This window comes from Bidens hawaiensis, unplaced genomic scaffold (assembly GCF_021521415.1).
Source record: "Bidens hawaiensis isolate Kalapana, Puna unplaced genomic scaffold, B.hawaiensis_p1.1 tig00000978_1, whole genome shotgun sequence".
Lineage (NCBI taxonomy): Eukaryota > Viridiplantae > Streptophyta > Magnoliopsida > Asterales > Asteraceae > Bidens > Bidens hawaiensis.
Window position 1 is genome coordinate 2261339 of NW_027491058.1, and position 24830 is coordinate 2286168.

The window sequence follows — 24830 nt, forward strand, 5'->3', positions numbered from 1 at the left end:
CATTCTGCTATTTCAATATCAAATAACCTCCATCTAAATCAATGGCGACATCTCCATCAGCGGCAATCGTATCTCCGGCTGAACCACCGTCATCGGAGGTGACACTTCCGATTTCGTTACTTGAAGAACAACCTATTAAAACTAAAAAGAGAAAGGCAACAAGCAAATACGTTCTGAAGAAGCGAAAAGCAACTTCAAACGACGGTACATTTTAGGTTTTAATTTTCATTATGTCTAATGTGTCTTATTATGACATCCAACATCATTTGTGAGAGTTTGTTGATATTATTGTGCTGTTTGTGCGGTTAGAATGTTGTGTTATTGTGTCTTATTAGATGTAACATCCCGTTTTTCTAGTTTCGGTTAATAAATGAAAATATGAGTTATTATGAGTCGGGCTAGTGTTGGGTAAATGGGTATGGGTTATGGACTTGGGCTATGAAGGAAAGGAGGAAAAGACCATGGGCTTAAGCCCATGATCCATAATTATATTAGTATTAATTACCAAGTAATTCTCATTTACACATATTCCATACACCACCAAAACACACACTTAGCTCTCTCTCTAGCCGAAAACACCAAGGAAAACCGATCCCGATCCAAGGTAATGATAGTATTATGTTATATGAGTATAAACCCGTTAGATATGGTCACGAAACGACGAGCAGACACCGTTAAACCATTTAAGTCACAAGATCCGGGTGGAATCGGGTATAAACCGAAGCTATGATGAGCTTAGGGGTCACCCTAGCTCAGATCTGGATCGAACGGGCGAAAAAAGGTGAAAAACGAGTCAAAACTCGTTTTTCTGGCAAAACCGCATTTTTCCGGCGACGGCGCCGGAAAGTGGTACGAGGTTAAGAGATGTCAGAGAAATTTCTGACATTCTCTGACCTAACCCTAGTTCGTTAACGGGGAATTAACGAACTAGAGGTGATTCATTAGTTGATTCGTCTAAAAGAGCATAATGAACTAGGTTTAGTTCGTATCCAATTCGTTAAGGGAAAAGATGACGAATTACCCTTGATTAGTTATAGCCATTCGTTAGAGGAGATAACGAATTAGAAGGTCCAATTCGTTACAGAGGGGTCATTCGTTATAGGGTTCAATTCGTTACAAGGACCAGTTCGAACCAGACCATGTTGAGATAGCGAACCAGAATAACGAATCAGCTAACGAACTAGATCATGGAAGATAACGAATTAGTTAACGAATCAGGCTTAATTCGTTAGGCAAATAAGTTAGCGAATTAGAAAATAATTTAAAATCTTAATGGAAAATGTGTTAAGACAGTTAATAAAAATAAAATTTTTCCAAGCTGACCTGCTAGCTTAACCCCAGCCAGGGGCTCCGCCCCTTAGACCTCGCTAGGGGCTGCCACCCCTATAACCCTGCTTCCAGGGGCCCTGCCCCCGGACCCCCGTTCGTTGAGGTTTACGACTAAACTAGAAATACGTTATGGAAAGTGATAGTAATTAATACGCGTAATTGTTATACAGTTAGCCATGCACAACTAAAGAAAGGGATTACCATTAACGGTGAACGTAACCGCATTGTCGGTCCCCTTGGATTTCAGCTGGATCTTACTCAAATCATGTCATAACTCACACAGATTAATCGTGTTGACAAGAGAGTTAATGACGGGTTGCTATATTTAGAAAGATATCCGTTTGTTAAAGGCGGAATCAATAACAAACATACAGTTGCAATGAATAATCAAAGATAGAGGACACACTCCAGATTCACTCAAAAGATTTCCATTTATATCATATTAAAATCATACAAACGGATAATCGATCTAGGGTATTCTAGGAATCCTAAGAGATCAGTCACACAATATTCTCTCAATTAATGAGTCGGTCTGCTCCGTTTCTCTTTTTGTATTCCGTTCTCGTTGTGTGTGTCCTTGGCGGCGTGCCCTAAATATTCTATTTATAGGCCTGCCAACCTAGGACAGCTGTCATTCCTTCTAGAAACCCTATCCGATAATACATATTCAAATTACATATTCAAAAATAAACTAAGTGTAAAACAAGTCTTCCGGGTATGCTTTTCATTAAACTTCAGTCTCCGAGTACGCAGTGTACTCGGCCTTCCTTCAGACTTGGTAAACATAGAAGTGTACTCGGGATCAGTTTCCGAGTAGACTTTACTTAACGAATATTTTACCAAATAAAATATTCACCGAGTAGACTTCAATCTTCTTGAATTTATCAGACTTTGCCCGACAACTCCTTACGAGCAACCCTGTTCTTCGATGGTCCAATTCAACTTTTTGCCATAAATAACTTATTAGCAAAGCCTACTCGGGAGTACAGTTCCTTGCTTGAGTTGAACTTTGCCCGATGTTACTTAGAGATATATTCCATTTATACATCAAGCTTGCTCGGACCATAATTATTTAAGAATACCTTGCCCGGTCTTCCAATCACTTGGCTTCATGGACTTGGTTAACTAAACCTTACTCGGAAGAGTAAAAGACTTGGTTTTGAAGAATAAACCTGCTTGACAAAGTGAACCTTGCTCGAAGATACCAAATCAGTGATCCTTACTCGGGAGTGCATTGATTAGCATACCTTGCTCGGATATCCACTTAAGAAGACTATTCGAAGTAAACCTTGCCTGGGAGGCAAAATCTCATACTCGGCTAAGTAAAAGCTTGCTCGAAACCCAAGGTGTGCTCGGATTCAATACTTAGCAGTTTCTGAGGAGGTTAAGAAGATTCCAATCTTCCATATTCTTCTTTTAGGTCAAATCTACTCATTTGGGTCAAACTCTTGACCCAACACGCATTCAGGTGAGTTTCTATCCCCACTTCCTTGTTATGTTTTCGGGGCTGTGTGCATACTCGATGTGATAGTTAATACACTTACCTTAAGTGGTAAGTGTATGCCTTGTATGATTTATATATGATGATTGCTTGACGGTGCGTGAACGATCTTCAGATATTGCATGTACCGCCGGGTGGTAGTTAAAGATATGATTACTATATGTATGCCATGTATGATTTATATGTTATTTATGTATATCTTAAACGTGAATGAAAGCTTGTCGGTGCGTGAACGATCTTCGGATATTGCATGCACTGCCAGGGAATGGTTCGATGATACGATTGTGAGTATGATGGATAAATGATGTAAGTACGTATGAAACTTACAGATATACATATGATAAGGTAGGGCGCAAAAATAGGATGGAGGGTGACCGGACCCAAATAATATCCGAGGATGGAGGGTGACCGGACCCTAATTATATCCGAGGATGGAGGGTGACCGGACCCGAATAATATCCGAGGATGGAGGGTGACCGGACCCTAATAATATCCGAGGTATGTAGGGAGAAATGCTCTTTATAATGTAAGATTAGTTAATGAATATATGCCTATGGAAGGATGACGCACAGGTTATGTATGTAATGTGTACTTTCGGGTGTATATATAAGTATGTGGATGTATTGTATGTTATCTGATTAACTATAACTCACTCAGCAAAGCTGACTTTTAGTATGCACGCAGGTTAACAGATTGAGACAGCTGGTTTGAGCAGGACACGTGGCAAAATTGAATAGGCTGGCATCTAAAGATTTGTCATGATGTATTGATACTATGTTTTAGTTATGTTTTGAAAAGACAAGTTATGAATATTTGTAATGAATGGTTGACATTATTATTTCGCGAAAGTTTTAATTAAGTAGCGCTTCAATTTGCATCTTCCACCAACCAAATTTCCGTCCATCAAACTTCTATATCGAAAAATTTCCGTCTTCTGGCATGACAATGGCTAAAACGAAAACCTGGATAAAAACAAAGACAGACACAACAATGGCACAGACCTGAACTTAACGGTTGCTCTACTGAACTCTATTAAACAATCAACATATTTAAACGCAACGGAATAACGGACTGTAAATCAGAAAACTGGAAATTTAAACTGAAAGGAGAAAACCTCACAAACGCGGTTGACACTGGTTCTTGGTTACTTTAATGTTCAATCTGATTAACAACGGTTCTTCACAAAATAGGATCTTGATAACGTTCCGACCTTTCACTTATGCTCGAACCCTTTCGGCTAAGCGACGGCACACGGTGGTTATACTGGTGGTATTAAACAGAATTCCGGCACAGCGGAACCCTACCAGTGGCGGCGGTGTAGACTGCCGGCTTCTTTATCTTTCGAAACAGAACCTCCACAAAACGAACGTCGGTTGTTGGGAACAATCCCTAACCGACTGTGACAGCGACCAACCGAATATGACGGAACGCTAGCACCAACTTCAGGTGTGGCGGCGACGAGCGGAACTGGTTCAGCGTGTTCTCGTGTGATCCGAACCTAAGCTCTTGATACCACTTGTTAGGATTAAACACACACATGAACCGAACACGCACACGAAACCAATAAACGAACACGAGGATTTAACGTGGTTCGGTCTAAACTGACCTACGTCCACGGGTGGCAACTAGATATTCTTTATTGAGTGACAAATAATTACAAGTACATAGAGTTGTTTAAATATTGATTGAACCACGGGTTTGCATCTTATTCAACAAGAAATCCAAATCGAGTCGGGTTTCGGTCTGACCACCCTACACCCGTCTGCCCTTTGGACTTCAACTAATAAACCGGACCAAAACAAGGCTTACAAACCCAACACATGCGCCCTCTATTAGTAGCAAGTGGCAACCTATCCGTAGTAACTCCCTACTATTTTGTAGCAACCTCTAGTAGTAAGTAGTAACTCTTGACCGAGCAATAGATTCTGGCCAAACTCAAAAAAATCAATGCAAAATGCATTTCCAAGATACTAAATCAATGTTAACGTTTCATATCAACCTCACAACCTTAATCATCAACATCTATTCATCTTAGCTTCATTTTAAACACACTTTAACTTGTTTTGAAGCTTCATCAAGGAGAAAACAAAATCCAGAAATAATTAACTATACAACGTATTCATAAATATAGTTATTCATTTGTTTTGAAAGTTAGTGAAAATCATATTTTCACTAGTTTTTCCATTAGTATAAACACAAGAAAATAATAACTTAAAATACTTTGATTTTAACTATGGGATAGCATTTTTGATAATTTTGCCCTTTAGATGATTTCAAAACAATACAATAAGATGGTGTTCGCTCCAAAGTCGTGGGCTTTGATTATTGACAAGTGTCTAAGTGACTACTTACTATGTTTGATGGTCAATCAGCTGGACGGGTCTCGTATAAAAGCTGAATTTGAACAAGAAGTGACTGGAAGGGACTTAAACCACATCAGTTAACCATATATGATCAAACCCCTCCTTACACCGATTTTGTCCACATCAAGGATCAAAACTCGTTCAGCAGCCAAATTTGTTTCTTTAAATCTTACTTCTACAACACCACACTTGTTATATTCATTATGAATGATCAAATGGCACACCTACACATCATGTCTAGTTCCCCGAAAACACATCATGAGCTCAATACATACACCGACCTCACTTTCACCATGGAACCTATAGCTTGAACACCTTTTACGATATTATTTACTGTTTTTAGAACTTCTGACAAAAATATTCCCAACTTTGAAAAGTAAAATGTAATCCGGTACAATTTGACGTAAGTTGAAGCCAAAATATGGCTTAAAAAGATCAATAAACTTACATATATAAAAAAGATCCCCCTATCCCCGATGCCTTTACATTCGTTTTTTCGTGTCTTAGACCCTTTTACACGAAAGTATATACGTCACAGTCATTAGCATTGCTAATTTAGTACATCATTTGTTTGCATAGAGGACAAGGTCAAATCCCATTCTAAAGTATTTTTTAAAACTTAGATAACAAGTCACAAGTCAATGTGCGTTTTAGGGCATTGAGTTGGCTCCTTTATTCTTATGATTATGTGGTTGCTAGTAAATTTAACCCTCCTTTTTTTTAATCGCTTTAGAATGTGTAGTTGTAATTATCATTAACAATGTGGTGAAAATTATTGGTTTTAATTGTGAAATCTGAATATTGATCTCCAAGTATTTTATGTAAAGATCTTGATCTTGATCTTCAATCCAAAACAACACACAAAATTTAAAACCAATGTTGTAGAACTTGTTAGATGCTGGTCGGGCAGTGAGAGTAGGGACTAGCTAGCGATTAATCTGAATTAATAAGGATTTATCACGATTAATTGAGTTGGAATTTATATGTAATTTTTCAAAAAAAAAAACACCCACTCACACACACATATATATACACATGCACGCACGCACCAAATGTTATATATAAAATTTTCAATTTTGAGTGATTTTACTAGATGACGATAAATCGGTAACTAGTTAGTGGGAGTACCGACTAGCCAGTAATCGATGCCTAGAGATCTTTACAACCATAATTAAAACCACACTCATGCACAGTGCCGGCTCTAGGGTCAAGAAACCAAAGTGGCAGCTTTAGGCCTCCACAAAATAAGGGCCTCCAATTTTAGGGTTACATTATTGGTAAATTATGTATTAGGCTTATGTTTTAATTGGGTTTGGGTAATACATTTTCCTTTCCTTGTTTGAGGCTTTGAGTGACGATCATTTGGTAAGACGAAGTGTCGAAATCGAGTTTCAAAAATCGATGTCGGTCTTTAAACAAAGAAGCGACATTAATGGCGCCGGCGGTGTTCTCGGTCTCAGTTATTTATTCGTGTTAATCGTTTAATGGCGCCGATGGTGTTTTCGGACTCAGTTACTTATTCGTGTTAATCGGTTCCAAATTGAATCATCGCTTCGAAATCGTTTTGCGATTGTCTATTCTCCTTACCGGTGAATCGAATTTGTTCAATTAGGCTTTTGTACTGGTAAAATTATTTGTATGCTTGTTGTATGTGTTGATAGTATTATTTGTGATTTGTATGATTTTACATTTGACATGTTTGACTTTTAATCTATCCACGAGTGTTATTGGACATGCTTAGCCATCTGAGTGTGTGGGTGTCCAATGATTTGGCTATCTTAGTCCAACATAGTTACTAAACTAAGAATCAAGCATAACTACTGAGCTAAGAATCAAGATTTATGGCTGATAGTATTCAAGTGTAGGCTAACTTCTTCTATTGACTTTTATGGATATTTTTGGTGATTGCAAAAGCTAGATGATGCTACAATTTGAATTTTGTGTGATCTTGCTTTGTGTGTTTATGCAAAATTCTAAATTAGAAAGTCATGATTAGTGATTAACAACTAACAAGTTCCATCCTCTTCATCAGTTCATTCGTTATTTTCGTACAGTTCACAATCGTTGTTTGTGCTTTGGATTTTCATGTTTTTTTTGTATTTCGGTAAAGGCCTCCGAAAGATATGTCGCTTTAGGCCACCAAAAACGTTGAGCCGGCCCTACTCATGCATGTGAGGATCATACACCAAATATATGTGCAAAACATATGTGATGTATATTGACCTCAGGTCCTCAGTTGTGAAATAATAAAAAAGAATCAAAAATGTTCCAAACACCTATGATCACTAGTAACTAGCAAGTGACGTTGACTACCAATATGGAATTTAACATTTCGTTCACATAATATAGATACACCATACACCACATTATACCCACATCTAATACCGAGTGAGTCTTTCTGAGACGGGATGTCAATCGTTGATACCAATTTTGATGCTCTAAACGTAACTCATTTGACATGAGACCTCAAGGATCCCAAGCCTTAACCATCACTCTCATATCATCGAACCGGCCAATTACAATAATGGTAAATTCTAACCCTTTAGTTGATAATGTGGATTTTTCTCTTAAATAACTTTGCGTACTTACCTTGTCAAGTTAAGCATCTGGTATACAAATCCTTGTCTTAGTTCAGTTGGCCACCTAATAGTCAACCCAAACCTAAATTGTGTGTGCTTCTTTGAGCACATCTCACATTAATTCACCAATTTCATGACCAGTTCATTATATAATTGGTCTAAATTGAAAAATAGTGCTTCACATTAATAAACACTAGTCTACGACATCCACGTCATGACATCAACAAAAACTGCTTGCATAAGTGATAAATAAGCAATGCGCTACAATAGTGGGGCCGGCTCAATGATTTTTTAAGCCTAAATCAAAATGAGATCTTGTGCCCTTTAATGACAATAATTAGGAAAACATAAAGAAAAAAAAAACCATATAAAACCAATTCATGACCAACAACTAAACAACACACAAGTTTACCATTAAAAAAATACATAAGTTCAAGTTTAACCCACCCAAACTACCAAACTATATTTAAAATCTTCTAGTTATAACGACCACTTTCCGGTCAATCCATGAAGTAGATATATTATTGACCCATTTTCAAAAATTATTTAATTACAGCACCCTATTCCCGCGGGAACCATGTACTTATATTTTGATTATTTTTTTTCTCGTCAACTTTGAGGAGCAAGTTGTAGATATTATAGTTGCTATTTACAAAAAAAGAAACAATTTTATAGTTGGTATTTGTTGGATGTTTCTTCAAGTGATCTTGGACTCGATAAAGACTCCTCGTCGAAGACAAAAATATGAATGGATATATAATAGTGGCTACCTCTTCAAAACCACAACACCAGTTAGCATCACTAGATAAAAGATTTTTTCATATGATCACGACTCTAACATGAAAATAAGTTTTATTTTTTAGGGAAACAGATCAATATAGTGAGTTATAGACTTATAGTGAGAGTATGTGGTGCTAAGTTGCTAACCCTAGTCCACAAGTTATCATGTGGTTATGCTGACGTAGTGTGTGGTTCCTCTTCTTGCGCTACTAAAAAATTAGGCATTTGCGACGGATCATAAGGTCGCAAAACGGTCGCAATTGCCATATTACGACCGTTTTGCAACCAAAAGTGCTGTCAGAAAAATGCACGTCGCAAAAGCTCTCTTGCGACGAGTTTGCGACCGCTATTGAATTTGCAACAACTGTTGCCGTCGCAAACCTTGCTACCACTGCTGCAGTCGCAAACTTTGCAACCAATGCTGCCGTGGCAAACCTTGCTACCACTGCTGCAGTCGCAAACTTTGCAACCAATGCTGCCGTCGCAAGATTCTTGCGACCACTGCTGCAGTCGCAAAATTTGCAACCAATGCTGCCGTCGCAAGATTCTTGCGACCACTGCTGCTGTCGCAAATTTTGCAACTGCTAAATAAATTTTGTGACCACTGCTGCGGTTGCAAATTTTGCGACGACCGCTGACTACATTGCGACTGCTGCAAGGCAGCCAAAATTTTTTTACAAAAAATTATATATACACAATCATACACACAAATAAAACTAAAAATTTCTGTCATAGACTTTCAATATTAACAAAATGTTATTCGAAATTTATAAACGACTTAAAAAAGATGTTATTCTAGCATTTTTCTTAATATAGCCGATTGCATTCTTCTGATCCATTTGCATATGAGCAACTTTTGGCACCACCTAGTCATCGGAATTTAGGCCTGTTCAGATGGAAAGCAATACCTTCCAAACACATACTACACGTTACAAATTTCTTGTATATCCATCACTTAGACCACCCTGAAAATTTATAAAGACAAAATCTTTTTATGTTTTCATTATTATAGCATATGATTGAATACTTGAACACACCTTAAGAACCAAAAAAGCTCTGAAAGATTGCAAATAATAGAATAGGTTCGCTTTCTTCATAAACTTGCAACTGAAAATAAAGAGATCAAATCATGATTCCAAATACATGGTGAAGTTAATAACAAACATTAAAATAATAGTAAATAACTAAATTGATGATTAAAGTAACCTGAAAAGCCAAAATTTGAGTGACTCAACCATCTTGTTTGCATGTGAGATAGCTGAATTCTGTTCTTCCTAAAAAAAATCAGATAATATGAGAGATACCTCAACACTTTATTCTCTTAAATCTTGATCTTCCCCTGGATAAATTATACCTAAAGACAAAACATTATCCACCATATAAAAAGATGAGTACTAACATTTGGGGCAAAAAATAATTATCAGAATTAAAGTCATATTATGGCCAGATCAAATTTATAAAATAACAAATGCATACCAGATCAAGTTTACAAGATGAGATGTCAACACCAAATATATGACCAGCATGATCCTAAATTAATAAAACAAATTAGCACTATGCTCATTGTCATATCATTACAAAAAAATATAGATACACGAGTATGATCACAAATACTTTCATAGACTTAAAATACATAATCAAATCTCATTTCCCAATTGAGAGACATACCATGCCAAGAAAATGTGCTATAAGAACATCCTAATCATCATCATACAAGGTTGGAACTAGGTGACTGATGCAACCATTATCTACCTGCCAAAAAAATAATGTTAAAAGAACCCTATTAAATCACTGCATACGCACCAATAAATCTAAAGTCAAGTGTAGTAACATATTAAACCATGTATATAAAGGATACCATATCGAGATCTTCAACATTAAAAAGGGGTAGGGATATGACTTAACTAAAGTGACGAGGAAACAGCTGTGTCCATGTAGCATCTCACATCATCACTACTCGTTTTCCATTTCAAACAAGCTGTAAACAGAATATATATTAACCTATATAAAGATCAAAAACAAGATATCTAGAGAGAATATTATATCTCCGATTGGCGGGTCATGCTCTGTATTTTGTTTCATGTACATTGAGCTAAAATATAAAGAATAATTAAATAGAAAACCATCAGTTAGGTGTGTGAAGGAATCAAAACTGGCATGTGATCATGCTTACAATCATTTAAAATAACTACAATATCACGAATTCTGAACAAACTCGACATTTTGAAACCAAAATTCCAAGTACAGCCCTATTTTTTTATAAAACTTATTTGATGCATACAGATCACGTAAACTAGAGCAGGAACTGATAATCATGACTAGATCATTATGCGATTAATTCTTGCTCTTATGTTTAGACGAAACAGATATGCAGATTAGATAATTAAAACAGATGGATAGTAAGAAAGGAATTACGAACCGATTTCTTATGGCGATCTTCTGCATATCAGAATCCACAACCGGAAGAACATCCGCTGCACCTAATTTCATGAAATTGAAAAACACTAAGACAATACTAAACCTAATTTCATGAAATTGAAAAAAATAATAATGTTAACCAGTTATTAACGAAACTGAATCGGTTAAATATTAGCGTTTTTCCATTTAAAAACGGGTTTTGACTGTATGACCAATAATCGCTTATGGTTAGTAATTGATATTCCAAAGCTGGTTAACCGACATTTGTATCTCTGGTTATTAATGTCACTCAACTGAGGAGTGACATTAATAATCTAGCAAAACCTAATTAACTGAGGAGTGATGAGAAAACAAACCAGACGACTTAATCTACTAAGCGGTGGAGATGATCTCGGATTTACGGCAGCGAAGATCGTCGGAGCGATGAAGCGGTGGATATGATGGTCAGTCGTCGGAGTAGATGCTTGGGGCCGTTAGGTTAGAATAGTTCACCAGAGAACATGATACTAGCCGATGAATATGCTGTAAATATTATTTTTTCCATTCTGCAGGCCTTAGCACCCGTGCTCGAGTCCCACACCCGTGCTCAAGTCATATTAGCATTTAGCAACATTAGGTGTTCTATTATTTTTTAGCAGATATTATAAACTAATCTGATAAGTCAAAGATTGACCCAGTAGGTCTGGATTCTGGACAAGAGTAGTGGTGTAGCCGAACCGTGACTTAGCTCGACTAGGCTCGAGCTCAGCTTGTTTTGACTTACTCGAGCTCGAGCAGGGTTCATTTTGAGCGCTTTTCTAACGCTCGAGCTTTACACTACGGTTGTTAAGGCTCCACGAGCACAAACGATCTTCCCGAACAAAGCTCGGGCTTGAACTAAATGATCTTTAATTGAGGCTCGGGCTTTATAAGACTCGGCATGTTTCAAGCTTTTTGTTAATTGGTCCAATAATTAAATAATTTCAAAAGTGTTAATCAAATAAAAACAATGCAAAATGCCCCTATATTTTTTGTTTTGGTGTTGCTTAGGGGTGCAAACAAGTTGAGCTGAACTGAGCTCATGCTCAACTAGACTAGAGCTCGGCTCGTTTAACTTTCACAGAGACCGGCTCGTATAACCAACTAGGCTCATTTAACTTTCACAAAACCAGATATTATATAAACATATGATTTTGTCATCTAGCCAACGTTTTGCCATATTTGGCCTAAGAGAAAGCATATGCATATTTGGGAGGCATATAAAGTAATTTCAATAGTTGTATGGTTTAATAAAATAATCGGTAACTGTTGTAATATATATAAAAAACAAGTAATTTTAATTTACTCTTAATAATCGTTTTTATATATAATTAACTAATTTTCAGTTTAACAAACACGAATATAATGCCAAACACTCTGAAGTTATCAAATGAAACACAATAAGGAGAAACGGGATCAAAGATCAAGATTACAAACCAAAATTAAGATTACAACTGCTTTTGCAGAAGCATATCAATTTAAAAAATAAAGATTAAAAATTCCGATAGCTTAATCACCGGTTGCAAAAACTCACGGTTGTAAAAAAACTCCGACCGCCTAGCCGCCGGTTGCAAATACTCCTACCGCCTAGTCACCGGTTGCAAAATAACTCCGAATCTTCCAACGGTTGCAAAAAACTCCGACTGCCTAGCCAACGGTTGCAAAAACTCCGACCGCCTAGCCAACGGTTGCAAAATCTCCGACCGCTTAGCCACCGAAAACTAACGGTTGCAAAAACTCCGACCGCTTAGCCACCGTGTCAAGTAATTCGCATTTTCGGTAGCAAATTTGTTAAATCGGTCGCTAAATTTGCTACCGTTTTTCGGTAGAAAATTTTGGTAGCAATTGCTCAATTTACTAGTAGTGTTGTACGTGTCAGCTTGTTAGGTCTTGTCAACTGGTTTTTTGTAACTGATTAGGTTTATTACTTATGTCCGACGACATGCAATATGCTTGTTTAAGTATTGTGACGCTATAGAGGTAGGGTACCAAAAACACCCAAATACCCTTAAGTACCATCCGCGGGTAGGAGAGGAACCCCTCATATACTACCCGCGGAGCATACGGAACACCCGCACAACAGGGTAGAGGAAGAACATACCCACACCACTCACGAAAGCATCTAGGCACCCTCAGAAGTCATCCGCAGAAAAGGACATATGTCCGCCAAAACGTCCGGAAGGCAATGCCAATAGGACAACTGTAAATAACTAACTACTTACCAGAAGGTTTCCCAAGATGCTTTCTTGGGCAATACGTGACTCACCAGCCAATGAATGAAGGACATCTGGCCAGGTTGTTATAACAATGCACATGGCCAGGGTTTTATCCGTCCTATTATAGAGCGACACGTGTACAGGTTGTTACAACCATGCACATGGGACGTATAGCTCAACCTATCACAAAGGGATACGCGTCAAACGGTTATTGAGATCTTCTAGAAAGGGACAGCTGGCCCAATCACCTTCCCACATCCTTCGGCTATAAATACCTTGTCAAACTGCATGAGGTATTCATTCACTCATTCACATTCACTCACATATACTCTCGTTGTACTTGATCTGTTTACTTAAGTACTTTTTATCTTAAGAACTGTACTGAATCTCACGCCGGAGTGTGGTTATGGGAAGACCCCCCCCCCCCCTCTTGTCCTTCCCGTAACGAGACTCACGATGTCTGTTTTGCAGGTTCCGGTCACTGGACTTTAGGATGTTTATACTCATATTGTGTTGGTTGTTATCGTATCCTACCCTGTGGACTCATCGGATCCAGGACCCGAATAGGGGAATGGATCCGTGTTTCTTCATTGGCGCCATCCGTTTTGGTGTTAGAATTTCATAAGTTTTCGTTGGTTTTTTGGTTCGTTTAATATGAGTAAACTTCCTAAAGGGCCGACGGGAACTCCTGCACCTACTTCACATGTTACTAACACAGAAATACCTGAAGGTTTTGCTTCAAGTATTTTCGCACGTGTCATGGCTCCTGGTTCACGAACCACCGATACAACACCGGGTGGTCGTACCCTTGAACGTGTCACTGTACCAACTAGGGTGACCCCCACTGATTTGGGACGTGTTACAGCACTGGAAGGTTCCAATCTGGGTGACCTCGGACGAATTATGAGAGACACTCGCCGAACTCATTCAGTGTTAGATCTGGAGGATGACTCAGCTGATTCTGAGTTGGCGAGAACTCATCGTCATAATTCCAGATCTAGAGGACCACTGTCTCCGGAGGAATGGCTCTGCGTACAACAAGAAAGTTTGGTAGCCAAATATGAGCGTCGAGTGCGTAACGAGTGTTTTCATGCCCACACTCTGACTTATGAAGAATCTCCTCGGAGATCTCTTTCTCCTCCACCAATAGTGAGAGGAAGTCAGATCCGTTATAGTCAACAGACGGAGCAAGAGTTCGGTGAAGTATGGAGGCTACGCCCTCGTCCTCTAATGGACATGCGGATACCATCTTATGTAGATGAGTATGATAGTTATGATTCGACTTATCACCCAGGAGACTTCAGTTTTTACACTGGTGATAGCAGGATGCGTCCGCGGGAGAGAAGTATTCGCTCGCAGGATGTAATCCGTCATACTGTATACCATGGCGATGCGGAAGAATATTTCACTAAACCATATCGCCCGGCAGCCTTTGCCGAAAAATTGAAGTTCATAGCAAGCATCGCTACAACACCTTTCCCCGTGAATGCTAAGATACCTACATTGGTGGGTAAATATAATGGAATGACTGATCCGAGTGATCATCTTCAAAACTTTGTGGCGGTGGGTGGTGTTAGCGGATGGACGCTCCCCTATTGGTGTCACATATTCGTATTGACACTAACAGGGGCAGCGCGAGAATGGTTTGAAAAGTTACCTGATGGTCAAATTTCTAGCTGGGATGACCTGGTGAAAAAATTTTCTCAACAATTTAGCCAGCAAAAGAAGCATAATCGTGACCAATCAGAAATTTTGGACGTTGTTCGCCGAGATAATGAATCCGTAGAAGATTTTATTACCAGATTCAACGACGAGAGTTTAAACATCGGCGGAATAAGCAAGGATATGATTCGCGCGTGCCTTCCGCAAAAATGTCAAGTGTGATGCGTTGATCCGCACACTAACTGGAAGAGATGGAATGCCAAAGGAATGGGACGATATCATAACCGCGACGAAGTTGTTTGCCAGAACTGAAAAAACATTTGGGTATAATAATTCAAAGCAAAAGTTTAAAGTAGAGTTCCAAACTCCACGACCTAATAAACAGGCAAAGGGACAATCTGGTCAAGACTGCAGCCAAACAAGGAAGTATCGAAGCCATTTGATGCAAGATCTCTCATTGGCAACAAAAACAAAGTTGGACCCTCGAATCGAGGTCCCAACAATTGGACTCCACTTTCAAAGACTCCTGCTGAAATCCTCACCACAGAAAATGTGACTTTCAGAAAACCATAGCCACTCACGAGGAGGTCGTTCCTCGATGCCAAAAAACATTGTTCGTTCCATGACGACATCGGCCACAACACGAACGAATGTAATGCATTAAAAAATGAGATTGAGGCGGCTGTAAAATCTGAAAAACTTGGACATTTGGTGAAAGGGGGAAATCCCGGGACTGGTAAGGCTTCCATGCGATATAACCAAGGCCCGCCAAAAAAGCAAGTTAAGGACTTAAACGTTCATATGATCCAGGGCGGATATAGGGTTGGAAGAAAGAGACGAGAGTCCGATGATGAAGAGTGGAAAAATGAGCCAGTAATTTTTCCGCGAATTAAAAGGGGTCCCAACAACAAGAACCCCTTAATCATCACTGCTCTTTTCGGCCACTATCGCTCCCAATATGTTTTCTTTGACACTGGTAGTACATCCGACATTATATACGAACAGTGCTATGAGCAACTTGACAAGGAAGATAAGGAGTGGTTAAAGCCTATTCATGCTCCTGTATCTGGATTTGGAGGGGAGGTAATGCACCCGCGAGGGGTAATTTCCTTCCCGGTCACTTTAAGTGACAGAATCCATTTAAGAACCGAGGAGATTAAATTTTTAGTTTTACCAGCAACCTCGAAACATGACATCATTTTGGGGCGTGAAGCGATCGGCGATTTCAATGCTCATACCTCCACAGCACATAGTGCAGTCAGAATTCCAACTCTTACCGGAGTAGCCATAATTCATGTTAATCGATATTGCTTCACAACAGAAAGCTCAAAGCCCAGTAAGATTCCAAAACAATCTCAAATGAGTGAACCGGAAAAATGGGTTTTGAACAAGAAATTCCCCAATCAGACAGTCATAATCGGACCCGTTATTTCAGAAATAGTGAGGACTTTCTTAAAACAACTGTTGACCAAAAATATGGACATCTTCGCTTGGCAACCTGTGGACATGACTGGTGTTCCGCGGAGTATTGCGGAACACAAGTTAAGGGTAAACCCAATGTTTACACCAATTGTCCAGAAGAAGCGAAAGATGGGCCCGGAACAGACAAAAGCCATGAATGATCAAGTACAAGATTTGCTCCATGCCGGAATTATTCGACCAATTTAGTATCAGACCTGGGTCGCCAATCCGGTTATTGTTCCTAAGATCAATGGGACATGGCGGATGTGCATAGATTTCAAGGATCTAAACAAGGCGTGTCCCAAAGACTGTTATCCGTTGCCAGAAGTTGACTTGAAAGTTGATGTAGTGGCTCCGTTTAAGTTCAAATGCTTTTTAGATGTTTAAAAAGGTTATCATCAAATCCGCATGGCGGCAGGAGATGAAGACAAAACTGCATTTCGAACAGATCAAGGTACATTTTGCTATAAAATGATGCCATTCGGTCTAAAAAATGCGGGGACCACGTATCAACGATTGATGGACATAGCATTTAAGGATCAGACTGGTCGAAATTTGGAGGTCTACATGGATGACCTTGTAATCAAAAGCATTGAAGAAGATCAAATGCTGAGAGACATCGAAGAGACATTCGAAACTTTGAGGAGTATCAACATGAAGTTGAATCCAGCCAAATGTTCGTTCGGAATGGAAGAAGGGAAATTTCTTGGAGTAATTGTTACTGGTGTGGGCTTCAAAGCTAATCTGGATAAAGTCCAAGTTGTAGCCCGCATGCCTTCTCCTTCCTCCCTCAAAGAGGTTCAGACACTTAATGGTCGATTGGTTGCCTTGAATCATTTTCTGGCGAATCATGCAGCCAAATCTTATCCATTCATCTCAACATTGAGAAACTGCCTCAAGAAAGCACAATTTAAATGGACCGCGGAAGCGGAACAAGCTTTCTTGGAGGTCAAAAAATGTTTGATGGAATTGCCCACGTTGATAGCACCCGCCGCGGGGGAACCTTTGACGTTATACTTGTCGGCATCAGACATTGCTATAGGGGCTTTCCTCCTGACGGATAGAAAGAACGTCCAAACACCGATATATTACGTCAGCAGAACATTGTCAGACCCGGAGACCAGATATTCAATGCTGGAAAAACTCGTTTTAGCACTGGTCTACGCTGCCCGACGCCTCCGTAGGTACTTCCAAGGGCATCCTATCAACATGTTAACTGGATACAAACTCAAGAATGTTCTATGTAAGCCAGAATTGTCTGGGCGATTGGCGAAGTGGGCCATAGAGCTAGGTGAACATGCGATAGAATATAAACCTAGGCCGTCAATTAAGGGGCTGGTGTTGGCGGACTTCGTTATGGAAGTTTCGCAACACAAAGAGAAAGAATGTTTGATTGAGCAGCAACCCCAAGCACCTCCTAAGCAAGGACAGATTTGGTCATTGTTCCCGGACAAGGCTTCAAGCAGTGAGGGATCTGGCGCAGGCCTCATGCTAGTCAATCCCGAAGGCCACGAATTTACATACGCCATAAAGTTAGACTTTAAGAGTACTAACAATGAGGGAGAGTATGAAGCTTTTCTGGCGGGCCTGCGGATAGCCAAAAAGCTTGGGGTGAGACACTTGGAAGCCCGCGTGGATTCCATGTTAATCGCGGGACAGATCAATGGCACGTATGAAGCACAGAATGACACAATGGCTTTATACGTGTCACAGGCGAAGGATTTGATGCTTCAGTTTTCTTCATGCAAAGTAATTCACATAAAGAGAATCGAGAACAAATCAACAGACGCCCTTAGTAAACTGGCTTCAACGAATTTCGAACACTTCGCTAAGGACATCCGCATTGAAATATTAGATTGCCCGTCTGTCCCACAACATCAAGTTTTGGTAATTCAAACCGGAGTGGAATCTTGGATGACACCCATCATAGCATACTTGTCATCAGGAGTCCTCCCGGAAGGATAAACCGTGGCCCGGAAGATAAAACACAAAGCCTTGACCTATAAGATGCACGACGGTGTTCTATACCGACATTCCTTTCTTGGTCCACTACTTCGATGTGTGGATGCCGAGGACGCGAACTATTTAATCAGAGAAGTTCATGAAGGCATTTGTGGTCTTCACGCGGGCCCGCGTATGGTCGTAGCGAAACTGATGAATGCCGGATATTACTGGCCAGGAATGCATCCGGACGCTGTGCATGAAATCAGGAAGTGTGATTCGTGCCAACGTCATGCTCCCAATACGCTACAACCAAAGAACGAACTTGTTCTAGTCACTTCAGCATGACCGTTCCAGAAATGGGCTATCGATATAATGGGACCTTTCCCTGAAGCCCCGGGACGTGTGAAGTTTTTAATAGTAGCCATCGAATACTTCACGAAGTGGGTGGAAGCTAAACCAGTGGCATCCATAACAGCAACAAGTGTTAAAATATTTCCTCTGGGAATTCATAATCTGCCGGTTTGGCCTTCCGCTGGAACTAGTAAGTGATAACAGTACTCAATTCACGGATAGTGGGCTACAGGAATGGTTGAATGAATTGCAGATTTCTCAAATTTTCACATCAGTAGCCCACTCGCAAGCGAATGGTCAGGTTGAGAGAACCAACCGGACAATCAAGGAAGGAATCAAAGCACGGTTGGGAAATAAACGGACGGGTTGGGTTGACGAGTTGCCCCATGTACTTTTGGCCTTCCGCACCCTAAAGAATTCTAGTAATTCTGAGACCCCCTTTAGTTTAACCTACGGTACAGAAGCCATGATTCCAGCCAAGATTGGGGTTACATCCGCAAGAGTTTATTGACCGATGACAATGATCATGAATTCCGGATGAATCTTGACCTCCTCGAAGAGAGGAGAGAACTGGCATCGATCCGCGAGCACAATTATAAACGCCAATTACAAAAATATTATAACTCGCGGGTCCAGAAATGCGAGTTCGATGCGGGAGATTTTGTCTTCCGCAACAATGAGGCCTCCGGGCAAGAGCCTCCGGGAAAGTTGGCCCCGACTTGGGAATGACCTTATAGAGTTAAGCAATTAAGTATTATCTAAAGGTGCCTCCAAGTTAGAAAAGTTGGACATGACTAAGATCCCTAGAACTTGGAACGGGGCCCAATTAAAGAAGTGTTACACGTAGTACGTTCTTTCCTTTTTGGCCTACGCGCCCAAATAGATTAGCAGAAAAATGTAATTTGTTCATTTGTAATTTGGCTTATGCCTGATCTATGGAAATTTTATTTTAGTCACATATAATGTGTATTGTTATGTAATCTTTTATTGGCAAACAAGAAGATCCTACAAACACTTATATTATGAAGAATAAGACAAAGTGTACCGGATGAAACAAGACTTCTTTATCTGCACAAATGGGATTACAACAAAACGACATATTACAAAAAAAAACTAATACATATACAGAGGAAGCTAAGAGGAAGCTATGACTACGGTGCCGCGCTCTCGTGTCCCGCGTCTTCACCTTCCGCATCATTCTCATCTTCCTCAGCAAGCCCAAGGAAATCTTTTAATTGGTCTATGTTATCCTCCTTGTCTACAAGCTCTGCAAGAGAAAACTTCAAATTATCAAAGATTTTTGTTTTCTGTATAAGTACGGCAGCAGTATCCTTGCCATATGAAATGTGTTCTTCCGGAAGCTTAGATTCTGAGGCAAATTTATAGCCTTCCTGGAAGCCCACTTGACGACCAGCTTGCTTGGACGCATTGAGAAGAACGGCGACACTGAGTGACTGTCGAACGTCAAAGGTGACGTTCTCATCCCCAACTCTCAGAATTAACTTACCCTCACAGACGTCGATCAACACCTGTGCAGTGGCAAGGAATGGTCAGCCTAAGATAAGTGGGACACTATCATCATCGTTCATGTCCAGGATGACAAAGTCCACCGGGAAGATGAACTTGTCGACACGAACTAGCATGTTCTCGACCACCCCTCGGGGGTATTTCAAAGAACGATCAGCAAGCTGGATACTCATACGGGTAGACCTCGGCTCGCCTAAACCCAACTTGCGATACACGGAATACGGCATGAGATTAATACTGGCACCAAGATCTGCCAGTGCATGAACAACCGTATTATCACTCAAGATGCAGAGAATCGTGAAACTCCCAGGATCGGACATCTTTTCCGGTAACTTTCTCTGCAAAACTGCAGAGCAACCAGCACTTAGCGGGATGGAAGAGACCTCAGCTAACTTCTCCTTATTAGAAAGAATATCCTTAAGGAACTTTGCATATTTCGGCATTTGAGTTAGTGCCTCAAGGAATGGAATGTTAAGGTGAAGTTGCTTCAGGAGATCAAGAAATTTAGTGTTCTGCTCCTCATCTCTATCCCTGCGGACTCTCCCGGGAAATGGGAGTCTAGGTTTGTGGACTCTTGGTGGTGTGTTGGGTAATGGCTGGTCCTCGGCGAATGCTGTACTTCCTGGGCTTCGCTTCTGTCGCACCTTGGCCGGTGGAGACTCCATCTGAATCTCCTCGTCTACCTGCTCCTCTACATCTACTGCAGGCCCGTGATTCACTGGCTTACTACGTGCCCCTGCACCGCTCCTCGTCGTCACCGCCTTCGCGAAGGCCTTCGGATTCTGCTCAGTGTTACTCGGAAGTGTACCTGGCGGCCTCTCATTTAGACGATTCGCTATCTCTCCCATCTGCCTCTCAAGATTTTGAATTGACGCCCCCTGATTTCTCATGAATGACTCGTGTTCCCGAAATTTCTCTTGAGTCTCTTTGTGACGGGAATCCTCTCGAGTCATAAGCTGCGACAGCATCTGAGTCTGCTGTGCCATCATCTCCTCCAGCGTGGGCTTCTTCTCCCCACCACTCGCTCCTTCACCGGAATCCTGGAATAGACTCTGACGCGGCTGGAAGCCGGAATGATTTCCGTTCCTCCAGTTAGGATTTTGGTTACCTCTCCAACCCGAATTATAAGAATTAAAAGAATTAGAGTTTCGGTTCGGATTGTTAACATAGTCTACAACCTCCTCCTGGAAACCTACGGGGCATTGAACGGTATCGTGTCCCCCTCTGCAGATCTCGCATAACTTACTTTTTACCTGCAGGTCCTTCACAATCTTCGCTAACGCCTCAACCTGTGCCGCGAGGGCGGTGTTCGTGTCGACTGAATGTATGCCGCGTGATAATGCGTCGACGGTTTTGGTGCTCTTAGAAGGTGGTCGCTGGTATCCACTCATGGCTAAACCGTTAAATAAGGCAATGCACTCATCGGTATCCTTTGTCGTCAATAAGTTGCCTCCTGCAGCAGTGTCAAGCATATTCTGAGTCGCGTAAGTCACTCCGTTATAGAACTTTTCAACAACCGCCCAATCCTGCAAGCCGTGGTTCGGACATAAAGCAAGTAGGTTTTTAAATCTCTCCCACGCCTCGTAGAAACTCTCAGTGTCCTCCATCTGGAAAGAATGAATCTGGTTACGCAAACGAGCGGCCTTAGCCGGAGGATCGTATTTTTCCAGGAACTGGGTCTGCATGGCGGCCCAAGTAGAAATGGATCCCTGTGGGAGGGACTCAAGCCACCGACTCGCCTGATCAAAGAGTGAGAACGGAAAGATGCGGAGTTTGATGGCGTCTTCGGATACGTTGGCAAAATGAAACGTGTCGCAAATACGTGCGATGCGAGTGAGATGTGAATGCGGGTTTTCGTGGAGCAACCCGTGAAATTGAGCAGAATGGGAAATGGTGTTCAGAACGTTCGATGGAATCTGCCAGGTCGTTTGAACTCCTATAGCTGGTGGAGCAATGCTGGATCTCGCGCCAGCATCGACCGGACGGGCCCGGTCTGCGACTGTCCTCCTCGGTGGTGCGTCGGCCATAATCTTATCTCTAACGATGGGTTCAGATAAAGTAGGAGAAGAGAATGTATTACCGACGAATGTAGATGAACTAGAAGACGGTTTTGTACGACGTCTCTCAAGAAGCTCTCTCTCTGGTTCGGGAAATCCTTCAACTTCTGGTGGTCCTAGAGATCGAGTACGTCGCATACAACTATTAAAATAAATAAAAGAAATATTAATTAACTAAACTATTTTAAACTAACAAACAAAACAATTAAGAAAACAAATAGTAAATAAGGCAAGTCCTAACTCGAGTCGTTCTTAAAACGCTTCAAACCGTGTCCCCGGCAGCGGCGCCAAAAACTTGATGTGTGAAAATGTATAATATAAATAAAGAACGAATCACAATGAAGCTTTAAATTCATAAAAAGGAAAATCCTATAGAAACCACACAAAACCGGCAAGTGTACCGATCATAAATAGTATAGCATCAAGGAAGTCCGGATGTCGAACTCAAAGACACGTGAAAACGTTTATGATTAAGAAAACTCTAACCAAGACTTACCAAAATAATATTTATTTAATTTTTAAGATTTTATTTAACTACTTAAATTAATTTAACTAAACGAAAACGTTTGACAAAACACTTTTAGAAAACTTTGATTTAAATTCAATATGTAAAAACGTCTACCTAGGAATGAATCATGTTGACAGAAATAACAAGACAACGGATTGAAAATATTCAAGACACCGGTTATAAAAGATGACACAACCAAAACTTGTTTAAGAAAGTCAAATTACCTCTCAGTGTCTCTAACAAACTTTAACTTATTTTAGTTGATTTTTAAAGAACAAACCGAAAAAACAATTATTAACGTGTTCAAATATCGACTCTCCTCTCGGTCTCCTCGACACACTATCCTAATGGAGACGAATACTACGCAACCAAGGATAGAGGAACAATTTAACTTAACCCAAATTAAACCAACTAATTGCACATAAACACTCAAACTTGACAAGACAAAAACCCGCTCTCGCGCGGTCTTAATTCTAACAAGTAAAAGCAATGAGACAATATTACTTCTTATCACCTCTCGGTCTCAAAGAAGGTGTATTTTAACTGATTTTAGATGATATATTACCCACTTATCCCTACGGTTGTACTTCCCGCAAATAAACCCAAAACACCAAGTAAAGAGCTTAACAAACAATCAATTAATCAAAACCGATTCAATTAACTAATGCAAGAGGATTATAAGTAATAACAAATAAAACACAGCCATCACACACAATCTAATTTATGGTTTAGTTAAACTTTACATCAATAATTTAAGTCTTGAACATTAACAATCCATTAAACAAGTTAAAACCATTCAACAATCATTTATCCTAGGTAGAACAAACAAGTTTAGCCTAACATAGATTTTGGACAGCCATGCATACTCAAGAAAAACACCATAAACATCATCATAAACATTATAAAACTCATTTAAGATCCAAACTCAATCAATAACAAGACAAACTATCAAACAATTGCAAAACAATTCAAATCAAAAGACCAAATCAATAGAGTTAGGGTTCTTGAACATAAAGTAAAGTTTATAGATGATTACTTAAGTAATATGGCTGATATTGATGATATATAAAGTCCCTAGTAGCAGCCCCAAGCTTCCTTCTTCCTTCTCCAGCCGCCAAAAGACCACAGCTGCCTTGCTTCTTCCTTTTTTCTTTCTTCTTTCTTCTTTGGCCGGCGGCTGCTGTTCCGATCGCTACCCTATGTTAGGGTTTTGGCTTCTTTGATTTCGGGTATATTGGATGAATAATGGCAGATTTCCCTTGTTATTATCATAATATAATATAATATAATATAAGGCTTTTAAGATGTGGGCTTGGGTCGGGCCTTGATTAAACTTTGACACTTAAACCCTCCAAGTTCTCTTTTTCTTGCCTTTTTTCCACATCTTTCCATAACCTACACAAAACATTTCAACTTTGTAAAACTTTGCACTTAACCCCCTAAACTTACATAAATTTGATATTAAATCATTAAAACATTATAAAATTGTAAGGAAATATAAGTGTGTTATTCAACACATCAGACACAATCCCCGAGTTCATCACTCGCCCGGACTTGGGCGACAACCTGGCAAATAGATTATAAGAAAATGTTTCACGAGTGATCATGAAAATATAAAAACACAATTACCTCAGGGATTCCTTCCGCCAACAACCACCTCTTATCCGCCTTAGCTCGAACAAGCTCCATTTTATGACCAGCACACTCCAAGGCCTGATCTCGGCTTTTGGTGGCAAGGTCAGTCAAACGTTTGTCCTTCGCTGCTGATTCAGCTTGAAGAGTTTTTATTAACTCCGCTTGTTCGTCCAACTGCTTCTGGAGGATGTTCTTGGTTTCCTCAGCAGCAAGACGATTGGCCTTTTCAGCTTCTAAAGCTTGACGGCTCTCCTTGGCCTCGTCCTTGGCTTCAAGGGTCTCCTTCTTAGCCTCCACCACCTAGCTTGAATCTCCTCCCACGCGTCATTCATCACCAACCAGTCGCGGCATATCTCCTGACTAGTGGAAACCGCATTCGCCATGCAATAAGAGTGAGTATTCAGCAATTCTTGGCGAATTCGGATGCGTTGACGCTCCCGCTCCGCGGGAGGAAGGCTTTCCTGGAAATATTCTAAACACA

At 40.3% G+C, this 24830-nt stretch overlaps 1 long non-coding RNA gene across 1 annotated transcript; it reads right to left on the reverse strand.

Moving 5' to 3' along the window:
- Nucleotides 1–9297: 9297 nt before the first annotated feature.
- Nucleotides 9298–11133, reverse strand: LOC143549855 (uncharacterized). Its single transcript, XR_013138214.1, has 5 exons — nt 10221–11133; nt 9857–10082; nt 9759–9826; nt 9580–9659; nt 9298–9506 (listed from the first exon to the last, which is right to left on the reverse strand). It is a non-coding gene; the product is annotated as an uncharacterized LOC143549855 (long non-coding RNA).
- Between the last annotated feature and the right edge of the window lie 13697 nt (nt 11134–24830).